Genomic DNA, 19695 nt, shown 5'->3' with positions numbered 1-19695 from the left:
CTCATTTAACCTTAAGTACCTCTTTAAAGGCATATCTCCAAATACATTCTGAGATAACGGGGATTAGGACTTTAGCAAAGGAATAGGGGTGGGGGTGGGGCACAGTTCAGTCCATGATACTAAGTGTTGCTTAAGAATTGTTTCTGTTGCCTGGATTCAGACTTTTATCAGTAATATGCACACCTTTTCAGAAGAGATAAAGTTCATCCCATGATGAGTTTCTAGAAAATTTTCACAGCCATTTGGACAAATTCAGTGTTGGAAAATTTCCTAGCCCCCAATTCAGAGCTGGCTCAGGTCGCTCTGCACTAGACCTTTGGGAAATGAGCAGTATCATTAAATTCCAACTTCATCTCTGTCCTTCATGGCCTTACAGTTTTTGTTTAAGTCAAGACACTACAGGGCACAAGGATATGATTAAACACTCAGTATTCATTCTAAGGTGGGTTGTAAGAGGAGTCATGGTCCACCCTTAGTAGGTCCCACCTTGATCACAATCTCATGGCCACAACTTCTAGACAAGCTAAGACAGCATTTGAGAACATAGTTTTAAGAGCTGCCTTCCTCCAAGTCCAAAAAGTATTATAACACTCAAGAAGGTAATGATGAAACTATCATACATTGTTAGTACATTGGTGTGTAACTGGGTGATAACTATCAAAAGTAAAATTTTATGATACGTGCTGGTCCCGATATCCATTTCTGAGCATTTATGCTACAGAAATATATATATATATTATACACACACACATACATTATATGTATATTATATATATCAATGGTAGAGGTGGAAATTTGATTGTTGCAGATTTATAAGACCAAAAGATTAGAAAAAAAGTCCCTCATAAGAAAGTGATTAAATTGCTCTGGTGTATTTGTATATCAGGAAAGTATGTAGTTGTTAAAACTAAATAGGTAATCATACTGCTATTTTTGATAATAGCAAGCTAGGTTAGTCACAACAACCCTGCCACTGAAAGCAATTAATAATGGAAAAACATTTTTAAAAAACATATCCCTTAAGACAAGGAAGATCTATCAAACTATATATATATATATATATAAAAGCAAAAGCCAGAAAGCAAGAGAGAAGTGAGTGAAACAGCTTCTTGTACCTTGAGATTGTTCGTCACTCACAGCAACTTTGAAATTGTCTTTGTTGTGTTGAAAGAAAGGAGAGAAAGTGAAGTCTTAACCCCACCCCAAGTTGAGAATATAACAGAAAACCCCCACAATAAGAAAGAACAACGTGGTAAGACCTAACCAGAAGTAAAACTGACACATTCCAACCCCAGGGGAGGCAAGGAAATTGCCTTCAAGCTGGGCTGAGCAGGGGGAAACCCATCCTGAGATTGTTTTTAACCACAAAATAGCCCTCACAAAGAATTTTACCTCAAATTTACATCCTGTGGGTGGTCCAAAAGAACCTCACACCATGGGTTTAGTTTAAAGTAATCCCAGACAGACAATAGTTATTCATGTGGCAACAACAAAGGCAGCTTCTTTCTAGAGGCAGCATCTTTATTCTTGGCCTCAAAGAACCCCCATATATAATTTTTCAAGGGCAAGGAGAAGCACAAAGTCAAAGTAACCAAACACCCAAGGAAGTTAGGCATCAAATGTGAGAACAGCAGAAACAACAGAAAGTAGAAACAGACCCACAAATAACCGAGGTCAAGGAATTATTAAGCACAAGTGACAGATATGAAAAAAAAAAAAAAAACCACACACACACACACACACACAAAAGTGATCTAGCATATTTGAAAAAGAACTAAATTGAATGTCTTGAAACTAGTAACTCAAATTGAAAATTTTATAGATGGGGTTAACAGCTGTATTAGACAAAGTATCTGGAACATAGCAGGGGGAATATAGGGGGAAAATGGAAGAGAGATGAAAAGGCACCGAACACAGAGTGATAAGGTCTGTATGTGTCAAGTCGCTGTAGTTGTATCCAACTCTGCGTGACCCCACGGATTGTAGCCTGCCAGGCTCCTCTGTCCATGGGATTCTCCAGGTGAGAATACCGGAGTGGGTTGCCATGCCCTCCTCCAGGGGATCTTCCTCACCCGGGGATCAATAAGATCTAATATATATTCAATAAAAATGATATTTTCTGTGTGCTGAAAGAATATAGCTACCAATGTAGAATTTTATTTACTTCCTAGTGAAAATAACTTTCAATAGTGAGAGCAATAATGACCTTTGTAAAGAAACAAAAGCAGATCACTTATTACCAGCTGACCTTCATTCAGAGAAATTCGAAAGGTTACTGCAGTCAGAATGTAAGTGAAGTCAGATGGAAGGTTTGAGATGTAGGAAGGAGTTAACCATAAGAAGAAGAGAGAGGAGGTAAGAAAGTCAACCAGAATGGTGGGAGAGGGGTGATAACATAGGGGGATGAAACACGAGAGGTGGACAAAGCTTTTGGGTAAACTCAGCCCACATCTACAGCATCTTCTTTCTTGGTCCCTCACAACTTTTGGAGCGGAATTGACAAGTGCCTAAATTTAGAATTAGTCATAACAAAACTAAAACCGCCAGTTTGAAACTAAGATAACAGGAGACAGTGACGTTAATTTGTAGGCAAGGAAAGGGGTGATTGTCAAACATCCTGAACTGATGACATGGAAAAAGGGAATAAAAATGAAATGAACACCAGCAACAACACTGAAAATAGTGGGACTAACCTATGTAAAAGTGGTTGTGAATCTTGCCAAAAAGTAAGTAAAAAGTTGCCGTCCTCATCTGGAAATAAGAGAGGAAAAAGATGAAGACGTCATCTGTGCAGGCTGGCTGGCATGTCACTGCACCCTCAGAGGTGGCTGGCCCATGCTCTTGTCACCACCCCTCAGGTCTTAGCCTCAATTCTGCAGGTCCCAGACCACAATTTGTCAGTGGACCCAAAGCAAACAGTTCTTTTTGACCTCGGCTCTCAGTTGCCCATTTATTCAAGTATAGCTTCTCCAGTGCCCAGAATGTTTGCATCCACTTTCAAAGTCATCTGATACTACCAGAATGAAGGTGAAATAAGCATGTATATTTAAATGTTCTTGTGTGTAGCTGCAGAAACCCTGAGTGGATGGCCTCTGTATGTTGGACGCTAACTAGCTAGGGGACAGGAATGAAGGCTTTCTAGCATATATATTTACATGGTTCAATAATGTTTGAGTCATGTGCTGCTGCTGCTGCTGCTGCTAAGTTGCTTCAGTCGTGTCCAACTCTGTGCAACCCCATAGATGGCCTATAAATTCCTTTAAATCTATTTATTCTCCTTCTCTGAAAACTCTTAAAGGCATAGACATTCTGAGCAACACAGTGCCTTGCAGAGGTAAGCGGTAAGGGATCCTCTCTGTTCTTATTCTGCTACATAAATCTCAACCATATCTGCCTTTGTGCCTTAAATTGCACACATCCTGTCACCTGCCACTTATCCACAAAACAACCTGAATCCTTCACTGTTGCCTCCCCTGGACCTGCCAGGGAAGCGACCCCTCCTGAGCCAGGAACAAGCCTGCAATCAGATTCCCTGCAGGGATGGAGAGGTGAGCTGCCACTAGAGTGGCCAACTCATCCCAGTTTGCCCAGGACTCTCCCAGATTTCGCACCGGAAGTCTCATCCCTAGGGAAACCTCTTAGTCTCAGGCAAATTGCAGCAATTGGTCACACTAGCTGCCACCAGCTAGGCTCTTGTTTCCTTTGGGAGCTCAGATAACTTCATGAAAACATAAACCTGGTTGAATAGAACTGAAATAGTAATAATACCAAACAGTACGTATGTAACAGTCACCACATGCTAGACACTATTCTAGGCAATCCATTCATGCAGACTCATTTAACCTGTCATAATAATTTTAACTCCATTTCAAGGATGAGAAAACTGAGGCCTGGATAAGTTAAGGAGCTTGCCTGGGTTCCTGGAGCTAGTATGTGGCAGAGGTAGCATTCAAAGCCAGGTAGCCTGGCTTCAGAGAACAGAACACATGCTCTAACTACTTCACTATCAATACTGCCTTGCTGATGTTATGTTCCCCACATAATTCCTGCTTCCTAAATGTTGTACCCCCTTCCACCATTATTTCTCTCTGTTGTCCTTGCTACTTAGATCTTGGCTCTGGGTCATGTATACATCTCCCCTTTACTTCTAACTATTGATTGATTCCACAAACATTTTTGATGCACCTACTGAATGCCAGGCTGCCTTCAAGAGCTTGTGGTCTAGAGGGGGTACCAGACATATAAGTGGATGACAAAATAGTACAGAAGTTTCCAAACTTTCTCTCAGTTCATAGTACCTTTAGCATAATATTCTGCTAATAATATTAGTAATATTTCACAGTGCCCCTACATCAAAAGAAATATCTAATGTTTTTATTTATTAGTTTATTTCCAAACAAATTAAGAGCGGGAGTTTAAGTGGTGTCTTTGTATGTGTCTTTGTATTTCCCTTAAAAATTAAAAGCTCCTACCATGGTCTTTAGTTCCCTGTGGTTTCTGGAGCATCTCAGCACACAGCTTGGGAAATGTGACCACAGTGATTTTCTAGAGTCAGTTGCTTGGATTCAAACTGTGGCCTTTGCCCTGCAGTGTGAGCTTAGACATGGAATGAGGCTTCCCTGAGCTTTACTTTTCCTCACTGGTAATAGGGATTATAACAATAGGTGTCTCACCAGTCCATGACCAGAATTTCATGAGTGTATATAAAGCCTCTGGACAAATACCTAGCATTTAGTCAATAGAATACAAGTTGCACAAGAGTGGAATTTGGGGTCCATTCTGTCTACTGCTGTCATCTCCAGGGCCTTTTTTCTTTACTTTTTTTTTTTTCTGTATTTTAAATAAGCCACACACACACACAAAGGGCTGTCCTGAATTTAATGTAATTAGCAAGGGGCAAACCACAAAGAAAGTAGACTTCTATAACACATAAAAAGCAAGAACAAATTTTGTGCTAAAGACCAAATGTCCAAGCCCCTCAAAATTCATGTGTTGAAACCTAATCCCCAATGTGATGGTATCTGGAAGTGGGCTTTGGGAGATGAGTAGGTCGCGAGAGCGGAACCCCAACACAGGAATAATGCCCTTATAAGAAGAGACTCCAGAGAGCTCTTTCATCCTTTCTGCCATGTGAGCACACAGCAAGAAGACAGCCCTCACCAGACACTGAATCAGTCAGAGCCATGATCTCGGGTCAGGGGTCCAGCCTCCAGAACTGTGAGAAATGTAAGCCACCGCTCTATGGTATTCTACTACAGCAGCCCAAACGGATTATCCAGTTCCTGAGTAGAAACATCATCTTCACTATGGGAATTAAGGAGGCATGCTGTTCTTTGCACTGGACCCCTCACTCGTGGTGTATCTTACTATATAAGCTAGTGTTTTTCTGGGTCTTCTTCTGTGGGCTTTATCAGTGAGTCCCTCCTGTGCTATCTTCAAGTTTCATCAGGCTAACTCATAGCCCAGACAATGTGGGGAGAGGTGGAAGAGACAGGTTCTCTAGGAGCCCCATTCCCAGTGGCAGACTTAAGGCAGCTATCACCATAATGTGGTAAGGCATTTGCCTCACCAGGATAAGCTGGGTTATTGTCTCCTATAGCCTTTCATTCTCCAGAAGGCCTTCTCTGATGAAGTTATAGCAATCCTGTTTCTCTCTGAATAACTGGCTTTTTTCTTACAACTGGTGTCATTTGTTTAGTTTATTTGTTGAAATGTACCATTCAGTGGTTTTTAGTATATTCACAAAGTTATTCAACCATCACCACTATCTATCGGACATCATCCCCCAAAGAAACCCCCTAACCACTAGCCCATTGCCTTCCTCCCCACTTCTCCAGGCTCAGTCCCTGACAACCTTTAATTTACTTTCTGTCTCTATAGATTTGCTTATTATGGACATTTAATAATAATGGAATCATACTATATTATTTTACTTAATGTTTTTAATGTTTATTGTTGTGGCATGTATTAATACTTCATTTCTTTTTATTTACTTAGTTTCTTACTGAAACTAAGATATACTTTGATGTTTTCATCTATGAAGTTTATATTTTTATCTCTTATATGTAGGTCCTTAATTATTTTCAAGTTAATGTTTGTATATGGTATGAGATAGGTCTAACTTCATTCTTTTCATGTGGTATTGTTAGTTGTTCCAATACCATTTGTTGAAACCTCTGTTATCTCATTCAGTGGACCATTGTTGAAAATCACTTGACCATAAATGTAGGAGTTTGTTTCTACCCTCTCAGTTCTATTCTACTGATCTATGTGTCTATACTTAAGCCAGCACCACAATGGGTTAATTAGTGTAAATTTGTAGTAAGTTTTGGAATTAAGAAGCATTGGTCCTCCAACTTTCTTCTTCTTTTTCAAGGTTGTTTTGACTGCTCTAGACTTTTTGAATTTCCATATGATCTTTAGGATCAGCTTGTAAATTCCAAAAAAAAAAATGGCAGCTGGGATTTTGTTAGGAATTAAGCTGATAAGTTTGGGTTGTATTATTATAGATGATTTTGAGGAGTATTGTTATCTTAACAATATTATGTCTTCCAATGAGATGTCTTAATCATTTAGTTATATCTTAACTTCTTTCAATAATATTTTATTTCTTTCAACATAGTTTCCCATGTCCATACCTTGTACTTCTTTTGTCAAATTTATTACTAAGTATTTCATTCTTTTTGATGCTATTGTAAATGGAATTGTTTTCTTAATTTCAGTTTTAATTATTCATTGCTAGTATACAGAAATACAATTGATTTTTGTATATTGATCTTGTGTCCTGCAACCTTGCTGAACTCATTTATTAGTACCAATAGATGTGTGTGTATGTGAATTCCTTAAGATTTTCTATGTATGAGATCATGTTATCTGTGAATAAACAATTGACTTTTGAATGTTAAATTTGCCAGTCAAAAGTCCTGCCTGCACTGGAGTCCAGGAAGGCTTGCCAGTAAGCAGCAAAATGCCTATCTTGTTATTCAAGACAGAAGGAAAATTTTCATCTTAGGGTTTTGCTGGAATGTTTGATTAAGCAGCTGTTGTTGAACAGAGAAGATTTTGCCCCAGGGGACATTTGGCAATGTCTAAAGACATTTTCGGTCTTCACAACTTGATTGGGGTGGGGGTGTGGCGATGATACTAGCATTGTACATAGAAACCAGGCATGCTGGTAAACATCATATAATAAACAGGACAGCCTCCAACCTCACCCTCCATCAGAGAATTATCTGACACAACATGTCAATAGTGCTGAGACTGAGGTGCCTTGGATTACAGGAATGGCTTCCAAAAATGACCTCTTTTCTCATTGGTGCCTGAGCCACTCTTCTCAGATCTGAAGGGTTTTTAAAGAACAAGTTTAGAGTGGAGTTCAGGGAATGATTTCTCAGCCCACAAGTCCGCCCAACAGAGGTGGAGACAGTGTCCTGCACCCTGGATCAGCAAGTCCATGAACAACTGGACCAAATCGTACACAATCCCCAGCAAGACAGAGATCATCACTCAGCACAGAACACATTGCAGCTGCCCGGTGCCAATGACTGTGTGTGATAATTACTATGACACCAGCAAGGCATATTAGTTTTTGTGGAGCTTGATGCTTATAAAGGTGGGAGGGGGAGCGCTTTAAGAATACTGCATTTAGTCAGACATGGGGACTTGGTAGAGACCCATGTAAGTTCCAGGGCCCCGAAACGGAAGCGTCATTAGCTTTAGGGTGCACCTGCCTTGGAGCAGCGGTGGTACTGAGTGCGGTAGGACCACCTACAAATTGCTTCATCCTTCCTGCTTTTGTGAAGGTCACTGTAGTCAATTTGCACTAAGGAAACTATAAGCAGTACGGTGTGTTTTATTCTCTTACTCATATATATTTTTTAACATTTTCTTTGCTGAAAACAATCTAAAGTCCTGCAGCTTGGCTTTAAGATCGAAGTTGACAGTTGCAGAAAGATAAACAACAGTCCTAGACACTGAAAAGCAGGTGCTAGGTTAGAACAACAAATGGCTTTGATAAAATGTATTTCCAAATGTTGTATGATGCATTTAGTACTGAAGCAGTAGACTTCATGGATACAAATGAGTCAGGTAACCCGTACTGCAATAAAACCAATGAACTGTACATTTTTATACTTCAAAGCATTACTATTTCACGCTTATATAGCACTTTGTATCTGCTGAATGTTCCTTTAATTATTTCTTTTAATGATCTAGGGAGGCCAGTCCTAGTGAGTATTAGTATCATTTCAAAGATAGGAAGAAGAGGAAGTGGTTACAAAAAAAAAAGGCAGAGGTAGGAAGAGGGGAATGTCATAGGATAGACTCAGGAGCAGGAGAATGGGAGAAATCCAAAGGAAGGCATGACTGAAATGGCTGCAATTGTGACCATCATGAAACTCTGAATTTCTTGCAGGTGAAGAGGGAGAATCTTTCAGAATTTGAGAGGGAGAGTATCAGAATCAATAAAAGCACATATTGCTTGTCTCACTTATAAGTAAGCACACGGAGCAGGAAGAAGTTGTACTTGGCCAAATATGTGAAATGGATTTGGCCAAATTTACAAATGACCAAGCTGTGGCTAACTACCATGAGAGTATAAAATTCTGTCCATGTCAGAGAGGAAACCCAGGCTGTCTGATTACACATTCCCTCATACCACTGTCCCATCCAGGGTCCGGGGAGGGCAGGCTGGGGCCCTGAACCAGGACAGCCATGTGCACGTCACACCTGTCTCACTGACTGGTCAGACCTGGATAGATTCCTGCAAACCACTGAACTCCTGCATGGTCTGTCCAGAACCAACCGAAACATTTTGATTCTTTCCAGGAATCTGAAATTCCAGCACTACAGTTATTCATGTTTACGTAATAATAATAATGACTGGCACTAAATACTCAGTAAGTGCCAGATCCTGTCCTAAATATTTAAAGACATTAACTCGTGTAATCCTCCCAATAATGTTATGACATATATACTAATTTAAGGGATGAGAAAACTGAGGCCCAGAGGGGTTAAGTAATATGTCCAAGGTCACACAGCTAGTAAATAGTGAAGTCTGAATTTGAGCCCCATGTGGCCTGGCTGCAGGGCCTGTGCTATCATCTTTTCTCCATAATGTCTTATTAAGAGGTTTTAAAATGCTTAATTTTGTTATTTACAAATAAAATACCAAAGAACAGTCCAACATTTCAATACCATTAGAAAAAATGGACAACGAGCAAGCTATTTTTAAAGATGGGAGAATAGCTTTTAAATTATTGTCTTCAGGATCATTCACACACTGCATGTGCTTCTTTTGTGCCCCTAAATTGCTTTGGAACTTATTGTAGTAATTGTTATTTTCTCAGTTATAGTTAGTTGGTATTCCTGGGCTGGGTCCAATAAACACTTTTGTTTTCCTCCATTGATTTCTGACCTACCTGAGACAGGGACCTTTAAAAAAAATCATCTTGGACTTCCCTGGTGATCCAGTGGCTAAGACTCTGAGCTCCCAATGCAGGGTACCTGGATTCAATCCCTGGTCAGGGAACTAGATGCCTGATGCTGCAACTAAGAGTTTTCATGCTGCAACTAAAGATTCTTTGTGCTGCAACAAAGACTGAAGATCCTGTGTGCCACAACTAAGACCCAGCAGCCAAATAAATAAATAAAAATAAGTATTACCCAAAAAACCATCATCTTATGCTTTGCACAAGATAGACATTCAATTAATTTTCACTGAATTAATGGAATTAAGTGCGGTGTAGGCAGTGGGTTGGTTCTAATTTGATAGACAATCAAAGGATCACTGTGTAGTACCACTGTCCAGTGGAACCTTCTGCAATGAAGGAAGTGGTCTATATCTGCACTGTCTGATGTGCTAGCCTCAAGCCACGTGTGACTGTTGGGCACTTGAAATATGGCCAGTGTGTGACTGAGGAACTAAATATTAAATTGTACTTAATTTTGATTAACTTTACATTTAAATAGCTACAGCTTTATATATTAGGTGTTTAGCCAAACACATTAATGAGTCCCTATTTTTAAAGTTGTTGCCCAAGATTCATAGTCTTTGTTAAAGCTGAGAACCCAGTCCTAGCCATCATAGATAAGAAGCCAAAGAGAGTGAAATTATATTACCTTCTAAAGGATTTTTGCTCAAAAAAAAAATAAATAAATAAAATAAAATACAGGATTTTTGCTGGAGCAGCTGTGAAGAGATGCCCCACACCCAAGGTAAGAGAAACCCAAGTAAGAAGGTAGGTATTGCAAGAGGGCATCAGAGCTCAGACACACTGAAACCATACTCACAGGAAACTAGTCAATCTAATCACACTAGGACCACAGCCTTGTCTAACTCAATGAAACCAAGCCATCCCTGTAGGGCAACCCAAGATGGGTGGGTCTTGGTGGAGAGGTCTGACAGAAAAATGGCAAGCCACTTCAGTATTCTTGCCTTGAGAACCCCATGAACAGTATGAAAAGGCAAAATAATAGGATACCAAAAGAGGAACTCCCCAGGTCATTAGGTGCCCAATATGCTACTGGAGATCAGTGGAGAAATAAATCCAGAAAGAATGAAGCTGCTGCTGCTGTGCTTCAGTCATGTCTGACTCTGTGCGACCCCATAGATGGTGGCCCACCAGGCTCCCCCGTCCCTGGGATTCTCCAGGCAAGAACACTGGAGTGGGTTGCCATTTCCTTCTCCAGAAAGAATGAAGGGATGGAGCCAAAGCAAAACAATACCGAGTTGTGGATGTGACTGGTGATAGAAGCAAGATCCGATGCTGTAAAGAGCAATATTGCATAGGAACCTGGAATGTCAGGTCCATGAATCAAGGCAAATTGGAACTGGTCAAACAAGAGATGGCAAGGGTGAACATTGACATTCTAGCAATCAGCGAACTAAAATGGACTGCAATGGGTGAATTTAACTCAGATGACCATTATACCTACTACTGCGGGCAGGAATTCCTCAGAAGAAATGGAGTAGCCATCATGGTCAACAAGAGTCCGAAATGCAGTACTTGGATGCAATCTCAAAAATGACAGAATGATCTCTGTTCATCTCCAAGGCAAACCATTCAATATCACAGTAATCCAAGTCTATGCCCCAACCAGTAACGCTGAAGAAACTGAAGTTGAACAGTTTTATGAAGACCTACAAGACCTTTTAGAGCTAACATCCAAAAAAGATGTCCTTTTCATTATAGGGGACTGGAATGCAAAAGTAGGAAATCAAGAAACACCTGGAGTAACAGGCAAATTTGCCTTTGGAATGCGGAATGAAGCTGGGCAAAGACTAATAGAGTTTTGCCAAGAAAATGCACTGGTCATAGCAAACACCCTCTTCCAACAACACGAGAGAAGACTCTACACATGGACATCACCAGATGGTCAACACTGAAATCAGATTGATTATATTCTTTGCAGCCAAAGATGGAGAAGCTCTATACAGTCAGCAAAAACAAGACCAGGAGCTGACTGTGGCTCAGATCATGAACTCCTTATTACCAAATTCAGACTCAAATTGAAGAAAATAGGGAAAACCGCTAGACCATTCAGGTATGACCTAAATCAAATCCCTTATGATTATACAGTGGAAGTGAGAAATAGATTTAAGGGCCTAGATCTGATAGATAGAGTGCCTGATGAACTATGGAATGAGGTTCGTGACATTGCACAGGAGACAGGGATCAAGACCATCCCCATGGAAAAGAAATGCAAAAAAGCAAAATGGCTGTCTGGAGAGGCCTTACAAATAGCTGTGAAAAGAAGAGAGGCGAAAAACAAAGGAGAAAAGGAAAGATATAAGCATCTGAATGCAGAGTTCCAAAGAACAGCAAGGAGAGATAAGAAAGCCTTCTTCAGTGATCAATGCAAAGAAATAGAGGAAAACAACAGAATGGGAAAGACTAGAGATCTCTTCAAGAAAATTAGAGATACCAAGGGAACATTTCATTGCAAAGATGGGCTTGATAAAGGACAGAAATGGTCTGGACCTAACAGAAGCAGAAGATATTAAGAAGAGGTGGCAAGAATACACAGAAGAACTGTGCAAAAAAGATCTTCACGACCCAGATAATCACAATGGTGTGATCACTTACCTAGAGTCAGACATCCTGGACTGTGAAGTCAAGTGGGCCTTAGAAAGCATCACTACAAACAAAGCTACTGGAGATGATGGAATTCCAGTTGAGCTATTTCAAATCCTGAAAGATGACGCTGTGAAAGTGCTGCATTCAATATGCCAGCAAATTTGGAAAACTCAGCAGTGGTCACAGGACTGGAAAAGGTCAGTTTTCATTCCAATCCCAAAGAAAGGCAATGCCAAAGAATGCTCAAACTACGACACAATTGCATTCATCTCACATGCTAGTAAAGTAATGCTCAAAATTCTCCAAGCCAGGCTTCAGCAATACGTGAACCGTGAACTCCCTGATGTTCAAGCTGGTTTTAGAAAAGGCAGAGGAACCAGAGATCAAATTGCCAACATCTGCTGGATCATGGAAAAAGCAAGAGAGTTCCAGAAAAACGTCTATTTCTGCTGTATTAACTATGCCAAAGCCTTTGAGTGTGTGGATCACAATAAACTGTGGAAAATTCTGAAAGAGATGGGAATACCAAACCACCTGACCTGCCTCTTGAGAAATCTGTATGCAGGTCAGGAAGCAACAGTTAGAACTGGACATGGAACAACAGTCTGGTTCCAAATAGGAAAAGGAGTACGTCAAGGCTATATATTTTCACCCTGCTTATTTAACTTATATGTAGAGTACACCATGAGAAACGCTGGACTGGAAGAAGCACAAGCTGGAATCAAGATTGCTGGGAGAAATATCAATAACCTCACATATGCAGATGACACCCCCCTTATGGCAGAAAGTGAAGAGGAGCTAAAAAGCCTCTTGATGAAAGTGAAAGAGGAGAGTGAAAAAGTTGGCTTAAAGCTCAACATTCAGAAAACGAAGATCATGGCATCCGGTCCCATCACTTCATGGGAAATAGATGAGGAAACAGTAGAAACAGTGTCAGACTATTTGGTGGGGCTCCTAAATCACTGCAGATGGTGACTGCAGCCATGAAATTAAAAGATGCTTACTCCTTGGAAGGAAAGTTATGACCAACCTAGATAGTATATTCAAAAGCAGAGACATTACTTTGCTGACTAAGGTCCATCTAGTCAAGGCTATGGTTTTTCCTGTGGTCATGCATGGATGTGACAGTTGGACTGTGAAGAAAGCTTAGCACCGAAGAATTGATGCTTTTGAACTGTGGTGTTGGAGAAGACTCTTGAGAGTCCCTTGGACTGCAAGGAGATCCAACCAGTCCATTCTGAAGGAGATCAACCCTGGGATTTCTTTGGAAGGAATGATGCTAAAGCTGAAGCTCCAGTACTTTGGCCACCTCATGCGAAGAGTTGACTCATTGGAAAAGACTCTATTGCTGGGAGGGATTGGGGGCAGGAGGAGAAGGGGATGACCAAGGATGAGATGGCTGGATGGCATCACGGACTCAATGGACGTGAGTCTGATTGAACTCCGGGAGATGGTGATGGACAGGGAGGCCTGGCCGGCTGCGATTCATGGGGTTGCAAAGAGTAGGACACGACTGAGCTACTGAACTGAACTGAACTGAAATGATTTTACGACAGTTGTGCCTTCAGAAGTATCTCAAATGCCTTCAGAAGTATCTCGAGTACCTTTTTAACAACAGTGACAAAGATATATCAAAATTTCAAATGCACATCGCCTTTGAAATTGTAACTCACCTTCAAGGAGTTGCTTCTATTCTTACACATTGTGTAAGTCATATGTACAAGGATAGTCATTAAGTTGCTGCTTATAATAATAACAAAAGACAATCTAAAATTCCATATTGAGGAAGCAAAATGGAGGTAAGCAGGTGGCATTAGTGGTAAAGAAACGTGCCTGCCAAGGCAGGAGACGTAAGAAACAAGGGTTCGATCCCTGCATCAGGAAGATCCTCTGGAAGAGGGCATGGCAACTCACTCCAGTTCTTGCCTGGAGAATCCCATGAGCAAAGGAGCCTGGGGGGCTGCAGTCCATGGGGTCACAAGGAGCTGGACACGACTAAAGCGACTTAGCATGCATGCCAGTCGAATAATGGCCCTCCAAAGATGTCCGCATGCTAATCCCTGGAATCTGTGAACATGTTACTTTACGTGGCAAAAGGGACTTTTCAGATGTACTTTAGTTAAGCATCTTGAGTTGAGGAGAGTATCCTGGATTACCCAGATGGGCCTAATGACGCCACAAGTCCTAATACAGGGAGGCAGAAGGGTCAGAGTCAGAGAGAACAAGATGTGGTGACAGCCACAGAAGTCAGAGCGACGTAGTTGCTGACTGGGCCCACAAGCCAAGGGATGGGGTGGCCTCTAGAAGACGAAAGAGACACAAAACAGATTCTGCCTGGAGCCTCCAGATGGAGCACAGCCCTGACAACACCTTGACTTTAGCCCAGTAAGGCCAGTTTTGGAATGCTGACCTCCAAAACTGGAAGGAAATTGATTTGTGTTGTTTTAAGCCACAAAATGTTGATAATTTGTTATAGCAGCAATAGGAAACTAAGGCAGGTATCTTCATACACAGCGGAATACTGTGCAACCTTGAAAAAGAATGAAGAACACCTATATGTTTTCATATGGAAAGATCACCAAGACATGTTACTAAATGAAAAAAAAAATTAAGGTCCAAAACATTGTGTATATCATGGTACCCCTCAGTTATAAAGGGTACCCCAAGTCCTATGTATTTCTGGAACACAAAACAAAAAATTGGTGATAGCAGCTTCCTCTGGGAAAGGGCAAGCTGGGGAAGGGGTGGTCAGTGTTAGAAGAGAGACTTGCTTTTCACAGTGTGCTTATCAAAACCATAATATATTGTGAAAAAATCAATTTTCACACCAAATTCTTTGGCAGATGAGATAAAGAAACCACATGAAGCTCTCTGGGCCTTTTGCAGTTGGGTGGCTCTGAATCTCAGGGAAGAGGAGATAAATAATATTTTCTGACATGAGCAATTAGCTGCTGGGTGTGAGAACTGCCAATGTGTGCTCCTGAGCAGCCAAACTTGACGGTCAAACGGAAGGGAAGAGAAAAACTCCAAGGTCAGGGTGGGAAAAATAGACACTAATTCCATGTCCAGAATAAGACCATCAGAAGTAGGAGATCGTGATACTTTCCCAGAGGTGTGCTAAGTCAGAGAGGGATTTGAGTTCTGTGAGCCGGGAAAACAGAACTGGAAGCCCAAGAAGGTGGTGAGGCTACAGCTCATTATTAAGTGTGAACTGCAGAAGAGAAGAAACCGCCGGTAGCCACTCCTGCAAACAGGTGCGGTCATCACCTAACACCCACATAGCTGAACAAAGGAACAAGCGCGCAGACGGTTCCGCCGGCTATTAGCCGGCGCTGCGCTCCTCCCTCTGCGGGGAGGCACGTCGCATCCCCTGGAGGTTTTCACCGCGAAGCCTGGGGGAACCTGGGAGAGAGAAGGAGCCTGACTGGGAGAGGATGAAGGGAGTTAGCTTTAGGAAAAGGCTAACGAATGGATCTGCAGTTTAAGTTTGAAGCGTCGAGAAACGACTTGAAAGCCCTGATACTAGTTGGAGAAGAAAGGTTACCAACTTTTCTCCAAGCTGTGGGATCTAAGGCTTCTCAGAGTAAGGGAGAAAAGGAGAGAAATCTCTGAGGTCCTCCAATGCACAGTTACTTAACACTTGAATCATTTAATCCTTCTAAACCACGATTTCTTTATCTGTCAGATAGCACTTACTTCTATGGCTCAGATGGTAAAGAATCTACCACAGTGCAGGAGACCCAGGTTTGATCCCTGGGTTGGGAAGACCCCCTGGAGAACGGAATGGTTACCCACTCCAGTATTCTTGCCTAGAGAATTCCATGGACAAGAAGATTCTGGCAGGGTTAACAAAGCTTGTCACCATGTTGGGAAAACTCAGTTACACTCACTATGTTAATGTACACACTGCATTGTTAGCTCCCTTAATTTCCATAGCAGTCTTGTATGGCAGGCTTCTTGTTGTCCCCATTTTACAGATAAAGAAACTGAGGCGCAAAGCACTCAAGTGCCATATTTACCCAGGGATCCAGTAGTAGAGGCAGGATTTAACTCTAGCCAGCCTGACATTGCAGGTCGTACACCTCTTGTAGGTAATGGGGAAAAATGGAATTGTGGTTGTAGTGATATAATGGCTGTGAGCAGCAAAGGCACCGTGATTCCCATCTTAGCAGCGGAACTGAAGTTAAGGAGGAGTGGGTGACTCAAATGTTAAGTAGCTGCATTTTTGAGATCTTATGTCAGGGGCTCAGCTGCCCCCACTAAGGGGATCCAGATGCCTGCCGCCTGCCCCAGTGACAGCTCCTGTGTGGCTGGGAGGGCTGGTGAGAGCCAGAGAAAAGGGACCACCTAAGCACATCTGGAGAGGGGACAGTTCCTGGGGCAGTATGAGGTACCCTGTGCTGTTGGGACTCCCCACCCTCGCTGGTGTTCCCAGGGTGAAGGGGGCCTCAATGGGCCTGGTGTGGCTCCAGGCTGAGGCCAGAGCAGAGTGGCGCTGTGGTAGCACAGAGACCCTACAAAAGCCACAGGACTCCCCAGGGAAAGCTGCCAGGAGCAGACATTGACACTGGCGGGAATGGAAGATGATCTAGGGCTCTCAGCAATTCCCTGTCTGTTGGCTCAGGAGGAGGAGACATGTATGGGGGCAGACTCAGAGCACGGGCTCCATTCCTCATCAGGACTTTGCCTCTACACCTGCTTTGGTGGTCTGGGACACAGCTGCTAAAGCTCCCCTTAAAGTTCATGCACATTAAGGTGATCTTTGAGTTAAATGTAGTTTCCAAAGTTTATCTCCAGCTCAGCTTCAGAAACCACAGGGGACTGAAAAGTTTAAAGCTACACGATTACTAAAATAACTGTAGTATTAAGGGAGATGGCTCAGGTAATTAATTTCATAACCAACAGGATGTAGGAAATGTCCTTATTTTGGAAATGGGCTCATTTATTTGCCAGGCTGGTAGATTAGGCTTGCTTTTGTTTGTTTTCCCAGTTTTATTGAGAAGTAATTGATATATGTGTTGTATAAATTTAAGGGGTACAAAATAATGATTCAATACTGTGAAATGATCAGTACAATAAGTATAGTTAATATCCATCACCTGACAGAATTCCAAAGATTCTTTTTCCCTTATGATAAGAACTTTTAAGATCTATTCCTTAAGAAACTTTTAAATAACAGTATTATTCACTATAGGCATCCCCAGAACTTATCTTAAAACTGGAAGTTTGTGCCTTTAGAAAACCTTTCTGCAGTTCCCTCTCCCTCACATCCCATCTCTGGTACCACAAATCTGATCTTTGTTTCTATAGGTTTAAATCTGAACTCATTTCTTTTTCTCTTTCTTCTTTTCCTGCCTTAGTCTTCATTTTGCTTTAGCTTTGTGCCTCTATAAATTGCTTTTTGGAAGTTTACTTTACAGAAATGTCTCAGTATACTATTGACCTTTTTTGTTGGTTTCTGTAAACATTTTCTATTGGCAAACATTTTGGTTTCCTTAATCAAATGATGATTTAGGGAAAGGAAATGAAAAAGGAGGGGGCGAGGAATAGAGACTGAGTAGGAACGATTCTGGCCCCAGTCGTCAGGTTCATTGCTGACTGCAGGGACACTTCCACTAGCGGTGTTATTGGGGTAGGGGTGGGGGCTGGAGAAACACCCCTAGTCCAAGGGCAGGTGAAGGAAGGCAGATGCAGTGAGGGGTCCATGAGCTCCTTATAGAATTATTTTATACCTCCCAGAAAATCTTGACATTTAGATTCGGGGGGCCTGATTAAACAAGGAGGCCCACAAGGCTCAGTGTAAAGACAGGAGGAAGTCTCATATCTGTTCTCACATATTGCCATGGATATATCTTTGCTGCCATGACAATAGGCTGAGAGCTCTGTTATGATAACTCTCAGAACTCAGCTTTTGATTCTGCCTTGTGGACTGCCCCAGAGCAGTACTGCCCCAGAGCAGGACTTGCCCTGCCACTAGGTCCCCAGTTTCATAGTGGATAAATCAGCATGGTGGGGCCTTTAAAGTTTAATTTTTCGTGATCCAGGACAGGAACCTGAATGAGCTGTACACATTTCTGTTGTGTATGGCTTCTGTTCAAAGACAGTTATAAAATGTTGAACAAATCAAATGGAGGATCGCACTAAATGAATAGTTTGAATACCAGAGTTGCGTTTGACTATGAGTAATAGAAATCAGAGAAGCAGTGGTTTAAATAAGACAAGAATTAATTTTTCTCACAAAATGAAAATTCCAGAAGTAGGCATCCATGGCTAATGTGGCAGTTCTAGATCCTCCTCCTAGAATGCTATTCATGAGATAGCTGCTAGAACTCCAGCTATCGCATCATGTTCTTCTTGGAAGTGAAAAGGAAGAAGGCCAAGTGAAAATGGTGCCTAGCAGTTGATTCTGTATGATTTTTAAGAAGCTGATGCCAAAAGTTCAGCTTCTCTATACTCCAGTGCCAAATCGAATCTTGGAGACAGAATTTGGGGTGAAGTAGAAAAGAGTAGCTTTAGTGCGTTGCCAGGCAAAAGCAGGCTAATGCCCTCAAAACCATGTATCCCAGCTTGGGGAAGATAGAAGGTTTATAGTAATTGTTCAAAGAGGGTGTGATCTGCTTATGGATATTATTTTGATGGGTTGGTGGTGAGGTAAGAAGGCATCAACATCATCAACCTTCAGGTCCAACTGGTCTGGGGTCTACATGCTTGTGGGCAGCATACATCATTAATCATTAACTTCTCCCACCTAGAGGGATTTTCAATATCTTCAAAATAGCTCAAAGATATTGTGTATCTGTTGATGGGGAACCAGGACCTTGCCCCAGGGCTGCTCTTGACAGTTCATTCCCCTGGCCTTGCATCCCCTCCCTTCCCTAATTAACAACTGCTTGAATCTGCCCATTGGAACTCAGGGAAGGTCTGGAGGCTAAATGAATGCTGTTTCCTATAATCAAAGAAATGGGGGACACAGAAAGACCCTGTGCCCAGGAGCCCCCCAGGGCCCTGTGCAGGATCAAAGCCTTCCTAGAATCCCCATCCAAAAACATTCACTTATATCTCAGTGGCCAGAATTTAGTCATAAGGCTAGCACTATCTGCAAGGGAGACTGGGGAATGTTGGGTTTAATTTGAACACATAGTTTCCCTTGACAAAATCTGTTACTAAGGAGCAAGGAGAAGGTGGCTACGGGCTAGGCACCTAGAAGTCTCTATGGTGAGATGACTGTTAATGAATGAAAACTGAGTTGCTGAAAATGACCAAAAATGAGGTGGTAAGAATGAGGCCATGGAAGAAGCCAGGATTTCCTGAGGTCTGCTCATTAGCTCCCAAAGGCTAGCAGATAGTACTGACTGCTAATCATGCCACTAATCTAGCATATATGACAAGTCTGTATGGTAGGACATTGCATTTGGGAACAAAGAAATCAATTCATGGGGTTACCACCCCTTACTCCAAGGATGAAAGGTATCATAGGAATATATTAGGGGCTAGTTGAATGAATCTGTACAGTTTTGTTGGTTTGCATGTTTATTTATTTTCAGTTAAAACATATTTAAATGAGAATAAATGCCAGTTAAATTTATGTCAGCTCTTCACCATTTTCAGGTAAATCTTT

Source organism: Capra hircus, chromosome 4 (assembly GCF_001704415.2).
Source record: "Capra hircus breed San Clemente chromosome 4, ASM170441v1, whole genome shotgun sequence".
NCBI classification, from domain to species: Eukaryota; Metazoa; Chordata; class Mammalia; order Artiodactyla; family Bovidae; genus Capra; species Capra hircus.
The sequence above is the reverse complement of the archived record's forward strand: the minus strand, read 5'-3'. Positions refer to the sequence as shown.